The following is a 3,194-nucleotide window of genomic DNA, read 5'->3' on the forward strand; positions in this document are numbered from 1 at the left end:
CCACATCAACGTAGTCAACTAGTACTCTTGTTATCCTAGGCCTATGGTACATTATATAAACCAAGGCCAGTCTAGTCAATAGACAGTCTCATATTGAGACACAACGTCTACATCATTATCATTAGGGTTTAGACCCCAACATACGATCTCAAGGTAGATCAACTCAGTACTCGATACTTCATCATCAATACAACAAAGCAGGACGTATGATTTTACCTCCATCAAAAGGGCCCGAACGTGGGTAAACATCGTCTCCTTCATCCCCTATAACCCATTGATCCAAGGTCCATAGCTTGGGACCCCTTACGCGAGATCCACCGGTTTTGACACCAACACCGACTGACTTAAATAGCCGGATTTGGCCTCGGGCGGCAAGCAGGCCCGGCTCCACGAGGCGTTCACATCCCCCATCGGAAGAGGCATCCGTAGGACCGCTAGGTTTACAAGCGATTGTGTGTGGTTCCATGCCGTTAGACCGACGTGGCGGGCGTGCCCGTGCACCCCCATATCCGCCGCATATCTGGGCTGGATAAGAGGGGTGTCGGTCAGCCTGGGCGTTTGAGGCATGCTTAGGGCGCCCGTCTGGGTCACTTTTTTGTGACCGGTTAGTGATCGGGCATTTGATACAGATTTAAGAGGTCCAGTTATAGATGCTCTTAGATAACCTTCTCGTGGCTTCTTTCATCCATGTCACCGTACACACGCTGTCGTTTCGAGCTTCTCTTTTTTATTGGAAATCTTTTAGCTGAGAAACAATTTCATCTCGGTCATAGACGACATAATCACTTAAATCTGTTTCTATGTTAAAAATAAAACAATAACCCCACCTATACTGGCACCAGACGCCGAACGACGAGTACTCCTTCAAGTCCTGCTATCTCATCCTCTTCTCTTGATCGACCGCCAAGCCCTCATGGCAGCTCACGTGGAAGTCTTGGGCACCTCTTTGCATCAAAGTTTTCCTCTTGCTTGCCTACCAGGGACGATGTTGGACGGCAGACATGCTTGCCGTTCGCGGTATGCCACATGCTCCCCTATGCCACATGTGTGATCAGGAGCGTGAGACCTTGCAACACTTGCTCCGGATGCTCCTTCACCTGATAAGTTTAGCATGAGATCTATGCATGGTGCCGGACTACCACTAACCTACCGACCCAGGACTCCAAGTTTCCGCGAATGGTTTGCCAACTCCGTACGAGACTCCCCGACATCTTAACGGCGTAGCCTTGCAACCATCTTCATACTCGCCACCTAGAGGATCTGAAAACATCACAATGGTTGTGTGTTCAACGACACCATGCCCTTGACCCTATATCAAGGAAGACGCTAGAGCGTGGACTTGCGTTGGGGCCAAGGGGCTTGGTCATCTAATAGGAGAGTGTTAGGACCGTGTCGTGGGGCGACGCACCCCATTGCTATTATGCGCTCATGTGTCTCGCCCACCCGCGTGTTGTGTGTGTGCTTGTGAGTACATTCTTGTAACCGCTACAACCTTATTCTTCTATCAATGCAATGATATGCAGGTATTTTGCATATTCGTGGAAAATCTATACCTAATAATAAAGAGGCTATTGCTTCCGTCAGAAAACCCACCGTGACATTTTTATAAAAAAAAACCTTAAATTTTTGTTATTCAACCCACGCTCCATCGTTTATCTGCAACGCAAAAGGAAAAAAACGATTCGCTGCAAAAATTATACCCGTACGCATCGCCTCCTCCCGTCGACCCTGGGCCACCTTGGCCTGTGCCCAGGCCGCCGCCACACCACTCGCCGCCGCGGCCGACCTCAACTGTCACCGCTGCCTATCTCAACCCACCCGCCTCCGCGGCTGTACCTCTCCCCGCTCACTGCCCCCGTTGCGGCGCTCGAGCGCATCGCATTGACCCTGGTCCACCCTGACCTATGCCTAGGCCTCTGCCAAACCACTCGCCGCCGTGGCCGACCTCAACCACCACTGTTGTCGATCTCAACCCACCCGCCTCCGCGGCCGTACCTCTGCCCGCTTGCTGCCCCCGTTTCGGCACTCGAGCACAGCTTCTGGATCAAATCAACGCGACAGCTACAGTGACTGGGGATGATGCGTCTGATCGATGCAGAACGGCGGCGGCGCGCGGATAAGGCGCGGTGGAGCGAAGTACTTGCAGGTGGAGGCGGCCCTCCATGGCTCACACGGGGAACTTCGAGGTTATGGCGCGGCAACGACGACTCCTTATGGATAGATAGAGGCGCCTAACCCTTGCTCCCCTCCTCGTATCCCCTCCTTTGGCAGGAACTCATCATCTGGTGAGATCCCCTCCCCATGCATGCCTCCAACCGTGTGCCAAGCATCGGCAAGAAATTTTATTTTGTGGGATTTGTTTGCTGATGAATGAATGTATTGAATATAAAATTCTATTGTTGTAGAGACAGAGAATGGAACACCACCTTCAGTTTGTCATCTGATTCCACATTCTCTACCCCATGAGTGAAATAAGATAATAGTCCATTGATCAATTCACGTAGCCTCTTTTTTTTGCTTTGATTGTCCCGCTCAATTTCTCATCATGGTGGAATTACAATGGACGGATTGATTTCTCAACAAAATATGATAGGACTGACTAAATTAGTTAGTTAACTTATTATTTTAATAAATCAAAATAATTATAAAAGATTAAAAGTGTGTGGTATTTTTTTTTCTTCCGTTGTAACGCACAGGCCATTTTGTTTATAGTAATAACCCCTTTTTGTTGGTAGGGAGAGTGAGTCGTGAACGAGGGCAAACTCTACTTGTGTAATTCGAAATATTTCAGAACAGCGTCTGTAGTCCAACGGTTAGGATAATTGCCTTCCAAGCAATAGACCCGGGTTCGACTCCCGGCAGACGCAAATATTTTTTTTGCTTCCTCTAAGTACATTGGACTCTATATGTACGCCATTCATATTTGGCAGGTCTCCTCGCCGCAGCAATACCACTGTCCACTGACCAAACCATTCATCAAACATCTACTCGACGACCAACTACTGCTGGAAAAGATGAGGCACCGGAGAGCGAGAGTCCCTTTCTCTCCTCCCTGTTGCCGGCCGGCAGGATGTTAGGAGAATCGGCACGCCACCGCTCGCAAGCAATTTCCTCGGCAAGTCTGGTCAAGCAAGCTGCGGCGGATCAACCAGCCGTTGCCGTTGCTACCATCAACGGGTCTTCTTTTTCTTTTC

General features: G+C 49.6%; 1 non-coding gene across 1 annotated transcript; it reads left to right on the forward strand.

The window, feature by feature from the left end:
* The first annotated feature begins 2,795 nt into the window (after nucleotides 1–2,795).
* TRNAG-UCC lies at nucleotides 2,796–2,867 on the forward strand. The gene has a single exon. It is a non-coding gene; the product is annotated as a tRNA-Gly (tRNA).
* The last annotated feature ends 327 nt before the right edge of the window (nucleotides 2,868–3,194 follow it).

The sequence above is a fragment of the Hordeum vulgare genome, chromosome 2H, assembly GCF_904849725.1.
Source record: "Hordeum vulgare subsp. vulgare chromosome 2H, MorexV3_pseudomolecules_assembly, whole genome shotgun sequence".
Lineage (NCBI taxonomy): Eukaryota > Viridiplantae > Streptophyta > Magnoliopsida > Poales > Poaceae > Hordeum > Hordeum vulgare.